Below are 24,194 nucleotides of genomic sequence, written 5' to 3' on the forward strand. Positions count from 1 at the left end.
TAGTTTAGCTCCTCAGCTCAACTAAGTTCAGCCACCGAGCCCTTCCAATTCAGCTTTGGCAAACTGAACTCTCCCAGAGGCCTTTCTAAACTCCTTTTAAAGAGAATTTTCTCCTATGTCATCTCCCCTAAGTTCTCACATCTACCAATCACAGTAGAAGTTTTTTCCAAAGGATTGACCATTCTTAATTCACACCTTCTTTAGTTCTCAACTTCTCTGGGTAGACTAAAACTTCTGAGTAAGTTCCCACCTCTTTGCCCCTTGCAAGTTTGCAAATTGCCTGACCTTTTAGTGATTAATTTGACCTTCATAGGTACTTAGCACCCTTTTGTATTAGATCTAAAAACAGACTTAGCTTAAGGGTATTAGCTTTACTTTAAGTATGAGTTAAGTACTTTTCACTGTTCAGTAAGGAGTTCACAACCTTATCTTCCCCTAAAGTATGCCTAAGTATGGGTGGAGTAATGTTAGAGTTCTCACATTCCTGATCAAGTACCTTCATTGTTTAAAATGGGGAATGGTCTTAACCAAATGTTCTAAGGTAGAGTCTGAGAATTTTTAACATTCACAAGTCTGAGAAATTTTAAGATTCACACTACTTTGGTACTCCTCTGAGTTTGCACTATTAACAGTGGACTTTTCCACCATGTCTCTGCCTTGTATACCTTCCCCTTCCATCTTCCCCTATCTTTTCAGTTCCTTTTTGTGTTTTCTTTTCAGCATCCTTTTATGTGTCATCTTTACCTATCAGATTGTAAGCTCTTTGAGGGCAAGGACTATCTTTTTTCATATTTGCATCACCAACCAATTTATGCTTAGCCTAGTGACTAGCACATAGTGCTAAATAAATATTTATTGATTAAATGACTGGCTTTTGCCCACTAAGGCAAATAGTATGACTACAAACAGAATATGGAGCATCAGACGATCAATAGTTGTCCCTTGATTGGGAAAATTCATGTGAATGATGAAGTGACTCATCCCTTTTTTTGTAAGATCTTTTGTGAGCAGTCCACAGATTTTTTTTTCTTGTTTAAAGTTGCTTAACTTCCATTTAAATTAACACTTTAAAGTCATCTTATTTCGATATTAAAATTATGATAGAGTACAACTTCTTTTGATTCCTTTATTTCACTCATTGAGACAAGGGATGGTAAAAGAAACAACTAAACAAAACAGAGCTACAAAGGCAGTTAGATGGCTCAGTGGATTGAGAGCCAGGCCTAGAGATGGAAGGTCCTGGTTTCAAATGTGACTTCAGGCACTTCCTAACTGTGTGACCCTGGGCAAGTCACTTAACTTGCCTAGCATCCCTTATGGCTCTTCTACCTTAGAAACAATATTCAGTATTGATTCTAAGATGGAAGGTAAGAGTTTAAAAAAAAAAAACAGAGCTAGTAAATGGCAAAGCAAGGAGTCATACCCAGATTGTCTTATTCTTGGACAGCTAGATGGTATAGTAGCTAAAGCTCTGGGACTAGAGTTAGAAAGACATGAGTTCAAATCCGGCATCAGACACTTACTAGCCATCTGACCTTGGGCAAGTCATTTAACCACTCTTTGCCTCAGTTTCCTCAAATGCAAAATGAGGGTAATAATAACACCTACCTCCCAGGGTTGTTGTGAGGATCAAAGGAGACAATATTGGTAAGCCATTTAACATAGTGCCTGGCACATGTCGGTATAATGGAAATAGTATTGTTATTTTTATTATCATTATTAGTTTATATATTTGTTCTAGTAAACTATTTTCAATGCATTCATACTGTCTGGTTTTGGAGACCAAAGGCAAAAAGTGAGCAGAGAAGATAATTCTCTCTCCTGGTCCACCCTTGAAACGTAGCGGGTTTTTAAATTTTGAAACAAACACATATTAAGCAGCTCATTGTGAACAAAACTCTGGGGATATGAAGATAAGACAGGTTTGGGCTTGAACAGGGTAAAGGGCTGGAGCAGTGGATACTCAAATAAAGATAATCTGAGATAGACTAAGATAGTGGCACAGGAGAGCTCTGGAAATTTTAAGGAGAAAACTAACTTTTTTAGCTGGGTGTTTAAAAGAAGACTTCATAAAGAAGCTAATAGTTGGGCTTTTTAAGAAGGGGGAGGAGATGGAGAAGAGGAAAGAAGCATGCACCTCAATTCTGAGGGACTGACCAAATACTGGAGTAAGTGCAGAAAGATGCCAAGAGTTTAACAGTTTCTTCATTTTTTCACATCCCCCTCATGTTTATCATTTAAGTTCAGTGTTTTAGTCTGGTCCAACTCTTTGTGACCAAAGATATTGGAATGGTTGGTCATTTACTTCTTCAGCTAATCTGACAGATGAGATAACTAAGACAAATGGTCAAATGACTTGACCAGGGTCCTGTAGGTAGTAAGTGTCTGAAGCTAGATTTAAACTTGAAAAGGTGAATCTTCCTGACTTCAGGCTCTATGAATTGTATTACCTAACTGCCCATTTATCTCTCTCTGCTCCTTTTTTTGAGTCTCTTTCTTTTCTCAGTCTCTTATCTCTCTGTTTTTCTCTTGACCCTGTTCTTTTCATCTCTGAAGGCCCTTCTCTTTGGCCAGCCTAGCCACACCTTTTTGATTCCCATCAGGCAGTCCTAACTTCCTGGTCACTGACTTTCTTTACTCCTCACCCTCCTCTATCCCCTTCCCCTTGAGGACAATGAAGGAAAGGATGAACTAACAACCCAGTCTCCTCTCTGAAAGTAATAGATACTGATCTATTTTAGCCTACAGGCAGAGACAAATCCTAGATGCAGCTTTTACTTTGCTTTGGGATGTTTATACTAAATATAGCTAAAAAAAAATAAATCTAAATAAATAAGATTCTTTCTTATTCTTTCAGAGTCTCTTACTAAGATAGAATCTTAGCATTCTAAACAGAGTTCAAATTCCTGTTTCTCTACATATCATACACACACATATATCAGTACTAATCATTGACTCCAATTTAGGGGTCCAAGCATTCCAGTTTCATTTAACCAACCTAGCCATCAGATAATTTTTATAAATAAATATTTATTTCAAAGATATAACTTGAACAAATATATAAGGACACATCTGGTGGACATAATCCTCCCTTTACCACCTCAATTTCTGGGTTAGAAATAGGGATTACATTCATAATTTAGCTAAATTCCTATATAGCAGTGATGTCAAACCTATGGCACAAGTGCCAAAGATTGCATATAGAGTGTTCTCTCTATGGGCACATGCATTGCCTTCCACCACTACCCCCCCACCCCGAGTTTGTTACTAGAAAGGAAGAGGGACTGGGGTGAGGGGAGCTGCTCCCCTCCCCCTCTCCACATGCCTGATGACATTTTTCACATCCCCCACCCCTCTGCCCAGCAGCCCAATGGGAGTGAACAGTGATGTAAGGTGGGCAACTCACAGGCAAGAGAATTAAAGGAGAGCATAGAGCTCAGGCCACTCCCCTTTCCCTCTCTACATTCACTGAGGACATTCTTCATTTCATCCACCCCTCCTTCCAGCAGTCCAATGGGAGATCTTTCTCCCTCCCCTGTGTGGGGTATGGGGGGAAGGACAATGGGGTACACCCAGCACATGGTATGGGGATAGTGCATGGCATATGGTCTCTAAAAGGTTTGCCATCACTGCAGTATAGCATTATCCCACCAAGATCCAAGTCCAAATTCAACCATTACTCCCTACCTTATTAGTCTTCTGTTTTCTCAAGGCTTCCATGCTGGGATGGCTATAATAGCCAACAAGGAATCTTGGACTCCCAGGTTACACTAGCGTAAGCTCCCAAGGTGGAGACTCCATTCTCCACACCTAGAACTGAAAAGGACAAACAAAATAATACTAAAAGCCAAGTAACCAGGTCCTAAGGGGAAGTAAGTAAGGTGGACCTTCCCTGACTAGCTTATTTCATGGTACCCATGTTGTGCATGAATGAGACTTTCACTCCTGGGTGCTACTGGAAAGAGAAAAAGTGAGACTGTTCCAGTCTAGCAGTTTTAGAGACTCAGCCAGGTCTGGCTATACAGTCAACAACAAAGATTACTCCCAACTGTATATTAGGCAAATGTGGAATGTCTTTTCCCAAAAGCAGGTTCCCAGCATTCTAACCTAGATGTCTCCACCTTAGGTGATCTGAACATATTCTCCCAAAGTCCCAGTTACCTATGCAATAACAACAACAAAGTAAATGGAAAGAGTAATGAGAAAAAGATAGAGAAAAGGAAGGAAGGAAGGAAGGAAGGAAGGAAGGAAGGAAGGAAGGAAGGAAGGAAGGAAGGAAGGAAGGAAGGAAGGAAGGAAGGAAGGAAGGAAGGAAGGAAGGAAGGAAGGAAGGAAGGAAGGAAGGAAGGAAGGAAGGAAGGAAGAATAGAAGGAGGAAGGAAGGAAAGAAGGGAGGAAGGAAGGGAGGGAGGGAAGAAGGAAGGAAGGAAGGAAGGAAGCAAGGAAGCAAGGAAGGAAGCAAGGAAGGAAGCAACGAAGGAAGGAAGGAAGGAAGGAAGGAAGGAAGGAAGGAAGGAAGGAAGGAAGAATAGAAGGAGGAAGGAAGGAAAGAAGGGAGGAAGGAAGGGAGGGAGGGAGGAAGGAAGGAAGGAAGGAAGGAAGGAAGGAAGGAAGGAAGGAAGGAAGGAAGGAAGGAAGGAAGGAAGCAACGAAGGAAGGAAGGAAGGAAGGAAGGAAGGAAGCAAGGAAGGAAGGAAGGAAGGAAGGAAGGAAGGAAGGAAGGAAGAATAGAAGGAAGGAAGGAAGGAAGGAAGGAAGGAAGCAAGGAAGGAAGGAAGGAAGGAAGGAAGGAAGGAAGGAAGGAAGGAAGGAAGGAAGGAAGGAAGGAAGGAAGGAAGAGGCAGGAAGAGGCAGGGAGGGAGAGAAAAAAACTAGCTAGGACATGTCTAGGTCATATTTGAACCCAAGACCTCTCATCCCAGGTCTGGCTTTCAATCCACTGAGCCATCTAGCTGCCCTCATAAACATTTGTTGATAAAGTTAATCATACTAAGTAGTTTAATGGAACAAGGATGCTTAGGGACCTTCAAAAATTGGGGAAACACAATAAGGGGATGACTTAGGCCAATGTAACAAAGACTAGGCACCTTCTAACCCACTTAAGAGTACCAGAGAACTCTTGGAAAGGGTTCAAATGCAACATACTGAGCCTTCTGATTGGGAGAGAAGTGGGGGGAAGGTCAGGCAGTCACTTTAATACATGTATGGTTTTTAGCCACCCCTTGCTGTGCCTCCACCTAACCAAAGAAGTCACTGAGTAGTGAATTTTGTTTATTCAGTTTAGAGGATCTTGCCAAGTCCTTTGTAGAATTTCTCTACTCATTCATCCTCTGCAACAGATGCTATTGCATAAACTGCAATTATCTTCTTGGAAGACTTTTTGCTTATGTGCATCATGAACACTACAAGCCTGGATGAGCAAGTGTCCCATGAAATGATGTTTTTGCTACCTTTGGGAGCACAGTGAAATCAAATCTGCAAACTGTTTTATTTGCCTTTCCAAAGACAATTTGTGCACCATCTTTCCATTTAGCTGCAAGTTCTTTAATTTTATCATGGTTCCATTTGAAACACGAATATTTATGTTGATAATACTTCAGTTCCTACAGCAGCATATCAACTTATTAAATAGTGATAATAAAAAGTCTTGTGACCTTGACCTGGCTTAAAATCCACTCCTCTGGCACCTAACACAGAATTGCCTCCAAGGTTCCATTCTTGAACTTGTCCTAGCTACATTGATGCATGGATAGCCCTCAAAGTCCATTTGCAGAAGTTTTCCCACCCTTCACACACTTATCCACTCCTCAGTCATAGAACCAACGATCTATATGATTCAGTTTTTCTCTTTCAGTAGCCCACTCCCTTTTCTTTCATTACCTTGTTGTGCTGTTTTTCAGTCATGTCTGACTCTTCATCACCCCATTTGAGATTTTCTTTTCTTTCTTTTTTTTTAAACCCTTACCTTCTGTCTTGGAGTCAATACTGAGTATTGGCTCCAAAGCAGAAGAGCGGTAAAATCTAGGCAATGGGGGTTAAGTGACTTGCCCAGGGTCACACAGCTGGGAAGTGTCTGAGGCCAGATCTGAACTCAGGACCTCCCATCTCTAGGCCTGGCTCTCAACCACTGAGCCACCCAGCTGCCCCCTTTGAGATTTTCTAAAAGAAGATACTGGAGTGATTTGCCATTCCTTGTCCAGCTCAGATGAGGAAACGGAGGCAAACAGGGTTAAGTGACTTGCCCAGGGTCACAGAGCTAATAAGGCCAGATTTGAACTTATGAAGATGAGACTTCCTGGCTCCAGACTTAGTGCTCTCTCCGCTGTGCCACCTGGCTGCCCTCTCATACCCTACAACTCCACCATCACTCAGGATGTTGTTCTTTTTCACCACATGATAAACCACATGATAACCAGTGGGGACAAGCTACTCAGCAGTCAGTGCAATCTAGAAATATGTCCAGAAAGTAATAAAATTGTGTATATTTTTCGACCCTTTTGACCCAGCAGTATTTGCTAAGGTGATTGAGGGAAAAGGAAAAGAACTTAATAGCAACTCCCTTTGTGGTGACAAAAAAAAAAGTGAAAATAAAGGGGATGCCTAGCAATTGAGGAATGGCTAAACAAGCTGTGGCATATAATTGTGATGGAATACTACTAAGCCATAAGAAATGACGAACAGGTTAATTTTTTTTTAGAAGTGGAAAGACTTACATGAAATTATGAAGAGTGAAATGAGCAAAACCAAGATAACAGTATATAAAACAACAAAAATATTGTGTGAAGAATGATTTGTGTATGTCTACCTCCAGCGAAAGAATTGACAAATAGAAATAAGCAAGACATAGTTTTATATATACATATATCTTTCTGTCAAATAAGGCCTTCTCTAGTGCCAGGAGGAGAGAGAAGAAAGGAGACACCTCAGAATGTAACAAGTAACCAAATAAATAATTTTTTAAAAGAAGAAAACCCCAAATGAGGTCACGAAAAGTCAGACATGACTGAAATGACTGAACAATAAAAACAACATGCATACAGTAGTCACCAAATTATTTATGGAGCTAACCTGAGTTTATCTTTGTATCTTCCTCAAGTACAGTGCTTTATGCATTAGTATTTAATGTGTAAATATTTAATTGAATTCAGTTACCTCATAATTCTGTCTAACTTTAATTATTAGAAGTGTCATTCCATAATTTTAAACTAATTATAGCACTTGGGATAAGACAATTTGTCTCTCTTCTTAAGATATGATTCTTCAACTATAAAATAATTGTTGGGCCACATCAGTGTTTCTAAATCCAAATTATAACTAAGAATTGATGTAAAATATTTAAATTTTCTATAGTGGATGTATAATTTCTTTCTTTTAAATTTTTTCCCTTTCCCTTTCTCCTCTCCCTAGAGAGAAGGCATTAGCATTAAAGGGGATTAGTATAACTGCACATATATATATATATATATATACATATTTATTAAAGGATATATATATATACATATGATTATTAAAGAGCCTACTTGCGCAAAAATATTTATAATATTCTTTTTGTGGCATCCTACTCCTATTCCTCCTTCTTCCTTCTTTTTTTTTCATTTGAGATCACTTCCACAAAATGACTAATGTGGAAAAATATTTTACATGATTAAACATATAAAATCTATAACAGATTGCTTACCTTCTCAGGGATAGGGTAGGGTAGGAGGGGGAGAGAGAGAGAGAGAGGAGGAGGAGGTGCCTACCCCTTATCATTCTGCTGCCTTGAAACTGATTCTTATTATCAATTTTAAGATGGGTTTTTAATAAATGAATATATATATATACATATATATATTACTATAACTGTGTACACTGGGAAAGGAGAGAATTTGGAACTTAAAAAACATTTTTAATGAATGTTTAAAAAAATTACATGTAATTGGAAAAAAATAAAATATATTAAAATTATACAATAAAAATGAAATCAATAGGATCTGGAACAGTTTGAATATGGGTGTAAAGTTTAAAAATTAAAATAAACAGACAATGGTCTGAACATGATCAATTTATTAGGTTAGCAGTAGTCAATAAATTGAGTCAATGACCTCTCTCTGTGGCCAAGGTCTCTGAGTAAAGTCTAATGAAATCTTTTTAAATTGGGCATATCTACCTGGAGGAACCTACAAGAAAAACCACTACCCACACTCAGAGGAAACACTGTGGGAGTAAAAACACCAAAGAAAAACAACTGCTTGAATACATGGGTCTAAGGGATATGGCTGGGGATGTAGACTCTAAATGAACATCTTAGTGCAAACATCAACAACATGGAAATGGATTCTGATCAAGGACACAAGTAATACCCAATGAAATTGCGCATTGGTGATCGGAAGGATGGGTGGAGGGGAGGGAGGGAAATAATGTGATTATTGTAACCAAGGAATAATGTTCTAAATTGACTAAATAAACGAATTCAAATGGGAAAAAATTTTAATTAAATTAAATAAAATTTTTTAAAAAGTGGGCGTATCTGTAACTTCTTTCAGACTGGTACTACAGTATATCATTTGGACCTCCCCTTGCAAAGGTAAAATAATCCCATCTCTACTGGTAGACATTTTAATGAGAAAACAGATTAAAAGTCACTTTAGCTCCTCCCAGAGCTAGATGTGAGCCTCAGGTGATAGGGTTAATCTGCAGATATATTTGATGGAATTAATTTGAATTTGAGTCAAGTAGGTAACAAGAGAGGTTACAAAAGTAGCCAGTACAAGTGTAGAGACCCCCTTCACGGTAGAATTGAGTCCTGAGTGGAGGTAATTACAAGATAAAATCTCTATCTTTACAGAAGAGCCTCTAGAACAGCAGCTCTCAACCTCTCAATTTGTAGCAATGAGAATACATAATGCATATCAGGTATTTACATTCCGAATCATAACTGTAGCAAAATTACAGTTTTGAAGTAGCCACCAAAATAACTGCAACATGAGGAACTGTATTGCGGGGTCACGGCATGAGAGAGGTTGAGAACCACTGCTCTATAATATAATACAAGAGTAAAGTGGTTAGACTAACATAAAGAAAAAGTGTTAACCTATGCCAGCTTGACTAAGTCTTTTTTAGTAATTTTTCCCCAATTTCATATAAAAGCAATTTTTAACATTTGTTTTTGACATTTCGAATTCCAAATTCTCTCCCTCCCTCTCCCTTCTCCCCACTTCCTGAGAGGGTGAGCAATTTGATATAGGATAAACATGAGCTAGCATGCAATATATATTTCCATGTTCATCATAATCATGTTGTAGAAGACAAATATCACTAAAAAATCTGCACATAATTTTTTATGTATTTAATTAGTGAAATTGTTTATGTTCGTGGTGATGGTTACTAAGTATATAATAAAAAAAAGAAGAAAAAAGGAAATCTTAAAAAGAAAAATGCCTTATGACCAAAATAAAGGGGAAAAGTATGCTTCAATCTGCATTCACATGCCATCAATTCTTTCTCAGGTTGGATAGCATTTTTCATCATGGAATTTGATTGGGTCATTGTATTGCTAATAATAGTAAGCCATTCACAGGTAATCATCTAAAAATATTGCGGTTACTATGTATAATGATCTCCTGGTTCTGCTCATTTTGCTTGGTATCCTTTCATATAGTCCAGATTTTTCTGAACTTTCCAGGTTTTTCTGAAATCAGCCATTTCATCATTTCTTATATAGCATAATAGCGTTCTATTACAATTAAAGAGCACAACTTATTCAGCTATTCCTCAATTGATAGACATCCCCTCAATTTCCAGTTCTTTACAACCACAAAAGCAATATATTTGTACAAATAGATCCTTTTCCTTTTTTTTTTTAAATCTCTGGGATACAGATCTAGTAATGGGTATTTTCTAATTTTGGTTTCTACAGGTCAATACAATTCTGACATTTTTCAGTCCTCCCTCGCCACTCCCCAAAATAGCAAGTAATAGACTGTACATGTGTTATCACACAACCTAGTAGTATTGGTGGACCAGAGGATATGCCCAGCTTTACAACCTTTTGAGCATGGTTCCAAATTACTCTCCAGTGTGGTTAGATCAGTTCACAACTCCTCAAAGAATGCATTAAAATCTCAATTTTCTCATATCCCCTCTAGAATTTATCATTCCCATTTTCTTTGACTGTTTTATTAAAAGGGGGAAGCTACGGGGTTCAACAGATTGAAAGCCAGGCATAGAGATGAGAGGTCCTGGGTTCAAATCAGGCCACTGCTGATTCCTAACTTGTGGGACCCTGGGCAAGTCACTTAACCCCCATTGCCTAACCCTGGCCATTCTTCTGCTTTGAAGCCAATATACAATATTGATTCTAATGTAGAAGGTAAAGGGTTTTGTTTTTAAGAAATCAAATAAAACCAATTTTTAATTTTTCCTGAGAGAAAATAATAACTATGGATGACACCCAGATTTTGAGCCTGAGTGACTGGGAGGTTTTTTAATATGCTTCCACACAAGTAGAGAAAAATTAAAGATGAGGGAAAAAGAGAGTGGTGTTGGGGGTCATAAGTAGAGAGGAACATAGTGGAAAGAGTGCTAGACCTGGAGTCATAAAAACCTAAGTTCAAATTCTACCTCAGACACTAGCTGTTTGACCCTTGACAGTCATCTAAACTTGCCTCAGTTTCCCCATCTGTATGGGAACAATAATAGTCCCTTCCTTTCAGGGTAGTATCAGGTCCAGATCAAATGAGATAATATTTGTAAAGCTCTTTGTGAACCTTAAAACATTATATAGATGCTAGCTAGTATTTGTGGCCAAGCTATGTACATCTTCAGCACTATAAAGTCAGTGTCTCAACTAGACCGTGTTCAAAAGGGCTTAGCTGTTCTACCACCTCCAATCCCTGGCTCAGTTTGGTAATACCGGTAGGGTGCTTCATGGGGATCATGTAAATTGTCTTTTTTTCCCCTCAAGGAACAAGATGTATCAGGAAATAGTCTCTCTAGACAGAACTGTGCCTGAACCTTTCCAATTCATAAACTTTTTTTTTAAACCCTTACTTTCTGTTTTAGAATCAATACTAAGTATGGGTTCCAAGGCAGAACAGAAGGACTCTGCAATTAGGGTTAAGTGACTTGCCCAGGGTCACACAGCTAGGAAGTATCTGAGGCTAGATTTGACCAGATCTTCCCAACTCCAAACCTGGCATTCTATACACTGCATCTTAGCTGCCCCTCCACTCATGAACTCTTTAACCTAGAGTCTTTAACAAGGTTCCTCTCAGAGTTGACACTGATCCAACATCTTCCCCCAATCTATCTCCTTTACTCTAGTAGTACTACCATTGTTGTTCATTCATTTTTCGGTCATGTCCAACACTTTATGATCCCATGTTAGTTTTCTTGGCAAATATACTAGAGTGATTTGCCATTTCTTTCTCTAGTTCATTTATAGGTGAAAAAAATGAAGCAAACAATATTAAATGACTTGCCCAGGGTCATACGGCTATTAAGTGTCTGAAGCCAGATTTGAACTCAGGAGGATGAGTCTTCCTGGCATCCTATCCATTGAGCCACCTAAGTATCTGGTGCTTATTAAATGACTGACATCACACTCAAAGTGAAAAGTTCACCCTGTGGGAAAAGAGTACCTTGGTGACATAGGTGGGATGGCCAAGGATCTCCAATCAGGCAGTTGCCATAGACTACCTACCTGAGAATAGGAAAGAATACTCCTTCCCCAGAGGTCTTTGACCTGCAGAAAAACGCTGTTTACCCACAGCTAGTCACAGTTCTAGTGACCTTCCCAGGGGCAGACAGGAAAAAAAGGATAATATTGCTGGGTTTTACACAGCATTCTAAAGGTTATAAAATAGTTTGCATCCCATTTTGCCCTTAAAAAAACCCTGTAAAATAGGTATAATATTTTACTTTTTATTCATTTTACTGATGAGGAAACTGAGTCAAAAATGAGCTTAGTGACTTGTATGAAGTCATAGAACTCTTAAGTGTCAGAGGCAAAATTCAAGCCCATAAATCTCCAAGACCAACAATTTTTTTCTAAGATATATTAACTCTCAGAAGGCTCTCTAAGTCTAGTTCCTTTCTGTTGTTGATATTTTTACATTAGCACCACACGGAGATTAACCAAGGGACCTTTCTTTTTTCTTTTAAAGAGTAAACTCCATTCACAGTCTTTCATCACTTTCTCTCCTTCTTCAGACACTCATTTCTCCAATCTGGTCCAATGTTATTGATGGGTTGTTTCAGCCTTTTCAGACTCTTTGTGACCACATTTGGGGTTTTCTTGGCAGAGAAGTTTGCCATTTCTTTCTCCGGCTCATTTTATAGATGAGGAAACTGAGGCAAATAGGGTTAAATGACTTGCCCAGGGTCACTGTACTAGTAAGTGCCTGAGGAAGGATTTGAACACATAAAGCTGAGTCTTCCTGATTCAAAGCCACCCACCTGGTTCATTGCAATCCAACACAAATGGGCCATCAAGCATACAATTAATTGTTACTATGGTGATGGTCCTTTGCAAATCTAAATTATTTTCAGTGAGGACTGAAAAGGAAAACAATGCAAGAGCAATAGAAAAAAACATTGGACTGGGAATCAGGACACCTGGGTTTCATCCCCAGCTCTACTAATGGAGGGGCACATGATCTCAGCCCCTGATGGGTCATTTTTTAAAAATAATCTTGGGCTAGATGATCTCTATTTATAAAATATTACATTTTAAATTACAGGTACAGTCTCATGTTAAATTAGTCTGACTCGGCCCCAAACAGTCCCCTTCAGGTGCATCCTGCTGTTAACTTCCTGTCTTCTCAAGCTTCTCCTGTAGTTGCTGCTTTCCCTCATTACTCTGGCCACTAGGGCTAAGCAGAGCTCTCTCTTTCATTTCCCTTAGGCATAAAGACAAGAGAAAAACAGGTGCTTCCTGAGCCCCAGGTCTATTCCCTCTGGTTTCAGGCCAAAATCACTTTTTGTAGCTTCAGTTACATTACAATCTCATCTGGTGCTATGCCCCCTGGGAATTTCCAATTAGCCTTTCTCCTCATTGTGGGCCCTTATCCCATTATGGAGTCTTAATTTCGACCCTCCTGAGCTCTTATCCTCTTGGGTCTTTTTTTTTCTTTTCTCCACACTATCTCTCTTTTTTTTAAACCCTTTCCTTCTGTCTTAGAATTAGTAATTTATTCTAAGGCTGGAGAATGGTAAGGGGTAGGTAAGGGGAACTAAGTGACTTGCCCAGGGTCAGACAACTAGGAAATGTCTGAAGTCACATTTGAACCCAGGACCTCCAATCTCTAGTCCTGGCTCTCATTCTCCTAAGCCACCCAGCTGCCCCATACACAGTCTCATTAAAAGCCTCTTATTGGAGTTGCCCTACTCCCTTCTAAATTTCTTTTTCTCTTTTCCCTGTGTTTTCTTCTTCCCTGTCCCTTGATTTTGGAGGAGAAGGGAAAAGGATATCTACTCATCTTATTCTGTTTACTCCCTTCTTTCTATATATACACTCCTTATTGTCCTAATAGTGATAAAGTTCTTAATTATCTTAAGTACTTTAAGAATCTTGAATACTTTAAAAACCTTGTGTGCCTCAAGTATCATAAATATCTTAAATATCTTTAAAATCCTGATTATGTTTGAAAATGAAGGTAAAGTGAGAGACAAGGTTCTCAGCATGATCAGTTCATTAGTTAGGACAGTAGTAACTAATAAACTGAGTTAATAGCCTCTCTCAGTTACTAAAGAGCCAGAGTAATGTCTAACAAGGTCTTTTAAACCTAGGTGTGTCTTTCTTCTGATAGATCTGACAAGTATATCAATCAGACCTCCCTTGGCAAAGCTATGGCAATTCTATCCAATTGGTAGACATTTTAATGAAGAGGTAGGATGAAAGTCATGTCAGTTCCTCCCCATTCAAAAAATGTTTCTCAGATCATAGGATTAGACCACAGGCAATGGGAATATTTTATAATAGCTTTGTTTGAATCAACTTGAATTTGAGCATATTGGTATGACCTTATACAGAGCAGAGAAAATAGAACCAGGAATTCAACATACATGACTACAAAACCAACAAGGAAGGGTCACAACTATTTAACTGGCATTCTAAATATTTTAGTATCCACACATTATTTTAATTTTTTAAACACAAAATAAACTATATTGGCACATATGCCTGCTTTAGAAAGCAAAGCATATATCCACATCCAGAGAAAGAACTGTGGGAGTAGAAATGCAGAAGAAAAACGTATGATTGATCACATGGTTCAATAGGGATATGATTGGGGATGTTGTGAATTTCAAAACTACTCAACCCTATTCAGACCATTCTTTAAAAGATGGGATTTAACTATTTCCTGATCAATAACAATAGAGATACTTGGAATAACAGAATTAGGTCTTGGAAACTACAATCTCCACCCTACTCAGGGTAACAAGATCAGGAAGGGCTGCAGCAAAACTGAAGATTTAATTATTTGAGAATATGACCTTCAACAGATATGTGCAAAAAGGACAGACCTCTGGGCAGTCCTAGGTCAAACTAGAGCCACCATTGGCACATGTGAGACACAGGAAGTGAGGTAGAGGACAGCTCAGGAGTTCTCCTGACTTCCTGTGAGGAGGGAGAGAGGTGGTTGGAGCCTGGTGCTTGGAGTGGAGGAGCCCACAGACTGTTTCTCCATTTTGGTCACGTGAGTGATAGGGACTTATCTCTTTTCTTTGCCTTGGCTATCCAGGGCCTTGGGCCTTTGGCTCAGCTTAAGCAGAGGGGGTATTTAAGCCCTATTCCCTTCTCTCCCCTTTCCCTCTCTCTCTCTCTCCCTCTAATACTTTTCTTCCTCCTGTTTGTAATTAAAACACCATAAAAAGGTTGACAGCTGACTTGAGTTTTCATTTAGGAATTACATAGCTGAATTCCTTGGTGACCTTAAATTAATATACATCAGTCTTTTAAAGTGATTTCCATATCACAATGTTGACTTTAAATAATCATTCTATTACAAATTAATGCTATGGAAATAGATTTTGAACAATGATACATGTAAAATCCAGTGGAATTGCTCATCAACTCTGGGAGGGGGGAAGGAGGAGGGAAGTGAAAGAACATGAATCATGTAACCATGGAAAAATATTCTAAATTAATTAATTAAATAATTTTTTTCTAAGCAAAGCACATTGAAAATAGTTTCTTAAATAATATCTTGCAGTGTTCCAGAAACATTATACAAGATACAATATATGATAAAATTGGTCAGAATTTCCGAATATTCCTTGTAGGCTTTTTGTTTTGTTTTATTTTGCCTTTTTTTTTAAAGCAAATTCATGACTGTAACTATTTGTTTCATCCTAATCAAAGCCACATGATAAATACTGAGTTCATTAAGGTTACTGAATTTTTACTGTTAGCCTCAGATATACCTCATGTCATAGTTCTTCTAAAGACATCAATGGCACTAAGTTGACAAACTGATTTTGTGTATGTTAATTTAACTAGTCCCCAAATAAAACAAAATAAAACCCATTAATATATTTGTTTTACTAAATTTGTTCTATTTGTTTTTTTCTATCTCATAATGATGTTCTTGGGAAGCCACAGCTAAATCTGTAATAGTTGTGTAGCATTTGATTTGATATAGACAGGATGTACAATATAGTTTTCAGTGAAAGTGAGAAATGGTTCCCTGAATTGGTGTGGCAGGAAAGAGAAGAGAGAAGAGAAGAGAAGAGAAGAGAAGAGAAGAGAAGAGAAGAGAAGAGAAGAGAAGAGAAGAGAAGAGAAGAGAAGAGAAGAGAAGAGAAGAGAAGAGAAGAGAAGAGAAGAGAAGAAAAAGAAAAAGAAAAACAATAAAGAAATTCTCTTGAGCACTAGGAAATGATGAAAGGGGCAGTTTCAGAGAAAAATAGGAAGACATACTAACTGATATAGATTAATGTCAATAGAACCAAAAGAACAATTAATAAAATAACATTGTAGACAAATAACTTGGAATAGCTTAAGAACTGCTCATAGTGCAATAAATAACTAAGAAGACTAATAATGAATTACGTTACACACCTCCAGAGAGATGATGGATTCAGGGTGCAGAGTGAAATGCACATTTTTGAATATAGGAAATGTGGAAATTTGTTTTGCTTGACTATGCATATTTGCTACAAAGGTTCTCTTTTGCTTTTAAATGAGGTGTGGCCAGTTAGGGGGACTAGCAGTTAGGTGGCATAATAAAGACAACTGGATTTGGATTCAAGAAAATTCATCTCCCTAAGTTCAAATATGGCCTCAGATACTTATTAGACGTATAACCCTGGGCAAGTCACTTGTCCATATTTATCTCAGTTCCTCATCTGCAAAATGAGCTGGAGAGGCAAATGGCAAACCACGCTAGTATCTTTCCAAAGAAAACTCCAAATGAGGTCACAGAGAGTTGAACATGACTAAACAAAGGGCAGTTGGGATAGAGAGAGGATAATCCTTATTAGTTTAAAATTTCATTAAAAAAAAAAAGAAAATTTCCAGAAAGATGTGGTTGCTAGTGTCAGTTGCTGCAAAGAGAACAAGGAGAAAAGTGGCTAAGTAGGAGACAAATGGATGTTGTTGCCATTACTACTTTATTTCTATTCATTTAGGTCCTAGCACAAAGGTTAAGAATATATTCATTATCAATCTTCAGATGAAGTCAACAAGGAAGCTCATAGACAAGGAAGGCAATAAAAAATGGCACTACTTTTCACCATTTCTTTTTTCATGTACTTTATAACCTAACTCTTTCCTGAAGGACACTATGCCCATTTATAGGTGAGTAAAAATTCAAAATACTTAAAGATAAGTTTCACATTTGAAACTTAATAATTTTTCTTAAATCAGTTGAAGTTTTGTTGTTGAAAGGGCTGCCTCTATGCAGACTTAGTTGTCAATAGCATGGAGTGAATAAATTAAGCAGTGAATAATGAGTCTCCAGTTATGAAAATGTGATCTGTTCAACTACGGATCCAATGTACTTTTCTGTACTGGAAAAATTCCAATAGAACAGTTGGCAAAGAATTAAAGCATCCCTCAAAACCCCAGCTTTATAAAAAGTAATCTCAATTATTCTTATAGTTTTACATGATACATTTAATTGTTTCAAACTTTTAAACTTTGGACATTTTCAAAATGGAAAAATTACCACTATTCAATGGTAGGTCATATTATTGACATATGCAAACTAATTGAGAAGAAATGCATTAGGAGTTTTCTTCAGGCTAACATTTTCAGACAGAGACAGAGAGAAACAGAGAACAATGGAAGCTGCCAAATCCAGAAAGCTATTGAATCAGGTTCTACTTCCTTGGTTCCACCCCACTTCAGCTTATAAGGATAACACAACATGGGATATATCAAGTGCTTTTGGGCAACAGGGAAAAGGGATAAGGACAAAAACAAAAACAAAACAATAATTTTCTATCATATAAAGCTAAAAGACAAAAAGAAATAGAGCAGAAATAAGAAAAGAGGCTGTTAAATAGGGATAAAAGCAGGAATCTTTTTATTAATAAGTCAGGACAGCCAGGTAATGCAGTTGATAGAGTACAATATCTAGATTCAGGAAGATTCATCTTCCTGAGTTCAAATCTGTCCTCAGACACTTGTTATTTATGTGACTAGTTAATGCAAGCCCTTTAACTCTATTTACCTCAGTTTCTTCATTTATAAAATGAGCTGGAAAAGAAAATGGCACATCACTCCAATATCTTTTCCAAAAAAAACCCAAATGGGATCATGGAGGTATAACTAAAATGATTGAACAAGAACAAGGAGGTAGAAAACTATATTTGGAGTCAAAAGAGCAGAGTTGAAAACTGATTCTTAGCCATTCCTTGGTAGATAAATGATCAAAGAATATGAACAAGCAGTTCTCAAAGGAAGAAATCCAATCTAGTAATAATCATATCCCAAAAATGTTCCTAATGACTAAATCATTAGAGAAATAGTAATGAAAACAACTCTGAGGTTTTACCTCAGTCTTCAGCCTGGCAAAAATAATAAAAAGAAGATGATATTGATGGAGGGGCTGTGGGAAAATAGGCATACCCATGCACTGTTAATGGAGATGAGAATGAGGCCAATAACTGAGATCAAAGATTTTCTTGAGAATAAAGTATTAGCCAAACGGTTACATCTTATTTGTTACATACTCTTGTATTTTAAGCAGAGTACACATTTTCAGCCCATATTTAGTTACAGTTAAATAGAACAGGACTTTATGAAATAATAAAACTATAGCTTTACAGATTTGCTCTGTCCTCAATTTTCTTAGAATCTGAAGTTAATTTAGTTCCCAGAAACTCAAAATACATCAAGTAGTGGCTTCTGCCAGGAAGAGCCCAGTCAAGAAGCTCCTATCTTATGTCTCCTTCCTGTCCCTCAGTGACCTTTCCTTTTTAAGTCAGTTTGCAGTCATGTCCTTAAGGATGACCTGCATAATAAGGTCACAACTACACTGTCATTTTCCATGAAGAGTTTCTTTTATGTCATTTTACTTCAACAATTGAAAAAAGAAAAAACATTATATTATACCCATTTCTGGAATTTCCAGGAAGCCAATCAAACGACCTAGAGAAAGCATAAACATACTTCTGAAGGGTATGGGCAGGTGCAGATATGTGATAATTTACACTTAAAAACAGTTTCTCAGAAGAGAGTAATTCTTTTCACAGAACATCTACTCATTAAATAAATATCAAGACCTTAAATTAAAAATATATAAAAAATTATTAGTGTACAGACTTTTTTTAAAAAAAGAAGGATTAATTCTGGTTACACTAACAAAGTGAAGGAAGATACAGAGAAAATGATTAAATTTAAAAATCACATCAAAATATGTTATGGTATTGTGCTGAGGATAATAATATATGAGAGCACAAAGCATAAGATGTTCCCTCCATAAGATCCTTATAATCATCAGTGACATCCTCTATGGGAAGTCTTTGCAGATCTTTCCAATACTCTTCCAAAAACTAGTTTGCATTTATCTTACATATATTTTGTTTGTCCTCATATTTGTATAGGTTGTCTCCCCAATAGAATATGAGTTCCTTGATGAGAGGGATTCTTAAGTTTTTATCTTTGTATCCATGGCACCTAGCTTATAGTAGATAAATAAATCTTTACTGATTGATAGATAACATTTGACATGAGGAAACAGGTCTAAAGCAGTAAAATAATTTGCTTAATTACACATAATAATAATAATAGCTAACATTTAGGTAGTGTTTACTATATGCCAAGCACTGTGCTAAGTGCTTTACAATTATTATCATATTTGATCTTCACAACCCTGGGGAGTAGGTGCCATTGTCACTACCATTTGACAGATGAGGAAACTGAGGCACACAAAAGTCAAATGACATTTTCAGGGTCATACAGGTACGAAGTGTCAGGGATCAAATTTGAATTTTATGTTATCAGCACATAAAATATTTAAATAACAATTCAAGACAATAAATAATAATATTCTTTAAATGCAAATGCATTTTTTCAGACTTTTAAAAACACTTTTATGTGCTAATGAACATATTTGTATCAGGGAAGATCTAATTAAAGATGAAAAGATAGAGGCCAAAAGAAACTAAATGACTAGCACCAGGTTATCTATCTAACATATTAAAAAGAATCAATATGAGGAAAATTATAACCTAGATGAGTGATTTCTGATTATTCATGAGAGGGGTGAAGGCTCGAAGAAGCAATATCAAGTGCAAAAAGAAATATATTTCCCATATACACACACAAGAATAAATAGATCTATGACACTTCTACTTGTTTCTGATGCTCCTAAATTCTGGAAAGGGCTTCATTCCGTGTTCCTTACACAGATACAAATGCAAACAACCATCAGTGTATGAGATAGAAAACACCATACAAGAACAGGACCAATGTGTGTGCTGTGCTGAACAGCTCAGAGGGCTAACCACATCATGCCAGCTCAATTTCATTTCACTTCATTCATCCTATCAGCTAATTTCTATGACATAAATCTTAAATCAAGAGATAATGAAATAGTATAAAGAGCTAAATAAATTGTACAAAAGAAGCAAGCCATTCCCCATTTGACAAATGGGCAAGGGACATGAATAGGCTATATTCAGACAACTCTGAGGTATCACCTCACACCTAGCAGACTGGCTAACATGACAGCAAAAGAAAGTAATGAATGCTGGAGGGGATGTGGCAAAGTAGGGACATTAATGCATTGCTAGTGGAGTTGTGAATTGATCCAACCATTCTGGAGGGCAATTTGGAACTATGCCCAAAGGGCGATAAAAGTCTGTCTGCCCTTTGATCCAGCCATAGCACTGCTGGGTTTGTACCCCAAAGAAATAATAAGGAAAAAGACTTGTACAAGAATATTCATAGCTGCACTCTTTGTGGTGGCAAAAATTGGAAAATGAGGGGATGCCCTTCAATTGGAGAATGGCTGAACCAATTGTGGTATATGTTGGTGATGGAGTACTATTGTGCTCAAAGGAATAATAAAGTGGAGGAATTCCATGTGAACTAGAACAACCTCCAGGAAGTGATGCAAAGTGAGAGGAGCAGAACCAGGAGAAGGTTGTACACAGAGACATTGTACACTGGTACAATCATAGGTAATGGGCTTCTCTAGTAGTAGCAATGCAGTGATCCAGAACAATTCCGAGGGATTTGTGAGAAAAAAAAAAACACTATCCACATTCAAAGGAAGAACTATGGGAACAAAAACACAGAAGAAAAACAACTGCTTGATCACATGGGTCAATGGGGATATGACTGGGCATGTAGACTCTAAATAATCACCCTGGTACAAATATCAATAATATGGAAATATGTTTTGATCAAAGACACATGTAAAACCCAGTGGAATTGCGCATCAGCTATGGGAAGCGGTGGGGAGAGGGGAGAAGAATATGACTCTTGTAACCAAGGGAAAATATTCTAAATTGACTAATTAAATAAAATTTTTTAAAAAGAGAGATAATGAAATAGGACTGCTTCGATAAATTTTTTAAATATTCTATTTAATCTAAATTTTGAAAACACCAAACAAATGAGCCTTTGCATATATAAAATAAAATAGAAAAAGAGGATTTTTTTTGAAACCGTGGAGCTCTACTGTATACATATTGCTTTTCCTTTGCTTGTAATAAATTCAGCATGTACAATACATTTCAAAGCTATACTGCATGTATGTTTCCTTCTGGTCTTCCTTCTGTTCTCTTGTTTTTTATTTTTAAGTTTTTATAGCCCCCCTTTGAGCCTTTTTCTTTGTCTTTTGTTCGTTTGCTTGTTTTGTTTTTTGGAAGCCAATTGCTTCCCCCAGTTTCCTTCTATTCCAAATGGAAGGAAGGAAGGAAGGAAGGAAGGAAGGAAGGAAGGAAGGAAGGAAGGAAGGAAGGAAGGAAGGAAGGAAGGAAGGAAAGGTTTTTTACTTTACTTAATTATCATCATTTTCTTCATTTAATTTTGGCTGTTTTGTCACACTTTCCTCGATTTCACTTAGAGGCTATTTCAACAAAAAACCTTTCCATGGAAGTTTGTTTCTTTCTCCGTTTCAGAACATTTCAATAATGTATGAAACAAGTGTGGTTACACAGCTCCAACTCACAACCTGTTGCAACTTTTCCTGGGTGTGTCTTTTCAATAAACTGCTCAATTTTTTCCCAAATTCTCAATATTCCCTTAATCTTGCTTGTACTGATTGCCTCATCCACCTTGAGCTCCTCCCCACTAATTTCCTGCAAAACCTCCTTATGCTGCTGCTGCTGTAACTCCTGCAATTCCTCCATCATCAGGACCCATGGTTAAAAGTTAAGAAATTTGCCCCAAAAAACCTGATAATAAAGACAAAAATAAAGAAGAAAGCAAAAGCAATTCAAATCAGACACTTGAAGGGCCAGAAAACACTGAACTTAAATGAGACAGCCTCAAGTAACTTTTGAAACCGAGTTCTGCAAGGTGAGAAGGGTGGTGGAAACTCGTCATTCAAATATTCCCTCATGATTTAAAGCATAAAATCCGGATCCTGGGTTTGTCAAACACTATGCTCCTAGATTTACTTCTCTGTGTTGGATAACTAATTTATTCAATAGACAAGACCAATTTTTTAAAACTAGTACCAAAGAGTTTTGATGATTACTGTTTCATAATATTGTTTAAGAACTGGAATTGCTCAGCCTCCTTTCTCACCTTTTTTTTTAAAACATTTCCCCTAAGAATGGTGAACTTTGTTCCTCCAGATTAATTTCATTATTAATGTTTTCTAGCTCTCTACAGTAATCCTTTGGAATCTGATTGACATGGGACTAAATAAGTGAATTAATTAATTTTGATATTTTAATTTGCTGTTGAATTCACATCGTCTCTGGGTGTGCCTAGGTAAATGGGCTTCCAAATATTTTATATATTCAACAGTAATTTTGAATGGAATTTTTCTTTCTCATTATTCTTACAAGGTGGTGTTGGTAACATACAGAAATGCTTATTATTTGAGTGGTTTATTTTATATCCTATGACTTTGCTGGTTGTTGTTCCTGAAGATTTTAGTTGACTTTTGTTTAAGTAGACTATCAAATCATCTCTCAAAAGGATAGTTTTTCAACTGCTTGATCACATGGGTAGATGGGGACATGATTGGGGATGTAGACTCTAAACCAGGGTCCCCAAACTTTTTACACAGGGGCCAGTTCACTGCCCCTCTGACCGTTGGAGGGCCAGACTATTAAAAAAAAAAAAACTATGAACAAATCTGTGTACCGCTGTCTGGGATAGCGGAGGCGGCAGCGCTGGCTGGGATGGGTGTGTCACATCTTGCACAGGCTCATCACTGCCACCACTATACCGGGCAGCAGTATACACAGTGCGGAATCCCCTCCCCCAGATCACCACTCACCATGCTGACGTCTTCCATGGTGCAGCCACATCATCCTTTGTGCAGCGCCTCGTTCTCCTTCAGTTACTCTCAGAACAAGGCGCCACTCAAAGGATGATGTCACCGGAAGTAGTACTGAGCTCCTCTCACTGACCACCGATGAAAGAGGTGCCCCTTCTGGAAGTGTGGTGGGGGATGGATAAATGATCTCAGGGGGCTGCATGTGGCCCATGGGCCATAGTTCGGGGACCCCTGCTCTAAATGATCACCCTAGTGCAAATATTAATAATATGGAAATAGGTCTTGATCAGTGACACATGTGAAACCCAGAGGAACTACACCTTGGCTACAGAAGGGGGTTGGGGGAGAGCAGGGAAAGAACATGAATCTTGTAACCATGGAAAAATATTCTAAATTAATTAAACAAATTTTTTCAATAAATCTAAGAAAAAAATAAAAATTTAAAAGATGATGGTTTTTATTTTTTCTTTCCCTGTGTTTATTCCCTCAATTTCTTGTTCTTGTATTGACTTAGTTAGCATTTCTGGAACCATATCAAGTGATAAGAGTGATAACGGATGTCCTTGCTTTACCCCCTTATATTATTAGAAAGGCCTCTAGCCTTTATATATTACGTATATAACACAGTGGAGCTTTTTTACAAAGGAATATATTTACTTCAAAAGGTATAATCACAAGTGTACAAACTTCCTCTGCCCAACACACAGAGGGCATAAACAAGCCCCTTCACCACAATAGCCTCCAGGGACAGGAGCTAAGGTTCACAGCTTGGTTCCGTTCCCACAGGGCACAGTCCCAGTTCCTAGTCAAAAACCCTCCTTGGGCTCAAGTCCCAGGCATCCTGCCTTCTCAGGGCTTCCAGGACAGCCTGCCTGTAATCCCAACTTCAAGGTCACTATAGTTTGAATTCCTCCTTCCACAGGGATCACTCTGGCACCTGAAACTGAGGACAAACAGCACAGAACAGAAAGTAAATACCACCAGCCAGACCTGTTTCTCTGAGCTGGGATAAAAGAGAGGCAAAGAGGAGAAGGATTTTTCTTCTTCTCTCACCAGTTCAGTTCTTCACATCCAACCTGGGGGAAGCAGAAAGAGTGGGTGAGATGGAAAGTAGCTGAAAGAGCAACACTGGAGACATGGAAGAACTAGAGAGCACAGGTTTTAAAGAAACGAAGGCAGTCTACCCCATCTACATGGGAATGGACTGGGCTCTGGTGTCAGCCCAACTAGACATACTTAAAAGATCATCCTGGGTTATGTGTCCAATAGCTGCTTTGGATTTAGAGACATACTACTCAA

Source organism: Monodelphis domestica, chromosome 8 (genome assembly GCF_027887165.1).
Source record: "Monodelphis domestica isolate mMonDom1 chromosome 8, mMonDom1.pri, whole genome shotgun sequence".
Lineage (NCBI taxonomy): Eukaryota > Metazoa > Chordata > Mammalia > Didelphimorphia > Didelphidae > Monodelphis > Monodelphis domestica.